The following is a 304-nucleotide window of genomic DNA, read 5'->3' on the forward strand; positions in this document are numbered from 1 at the left end:
ATGGTTTCTTCTATTTCCTCAATTGATATTGGTCTGTTTAGGTTTTCTATATCCTCCTGACTCAATCTGGGCAGATCATATGACTTAAGAAATTTATCTATGCCTTCACTATCTTCTAATTTATTGGAGTATAAGGATTCAAAATAGTTTTTGATTATCTTCTGTATTTCTGAAGTGTCTGTTGTGATATTGCCTTTTTCATCCCGTATGCTAGTAATTTGAGTTCCTGAGAGGGAATTTAGATGTCCCTCTCTAACTCTGGGCAGTGGAAATCTTCAACAGAGAAGTCTTGATTATTAGCCTT

Source organism: Marmota marmota, unplaced genomic scaffold, assembly GCF_001458135.2.
Source record: "Marmota marmota marmota unplaced genomic scaffold, marMar, whole genome shotgun sequence".
Lineage (NCBI taxonomy): Eukaryota > Metazoa > Chordata > Mammalia > Rodentia > Sciuridae > Marmota > Marmota marmota.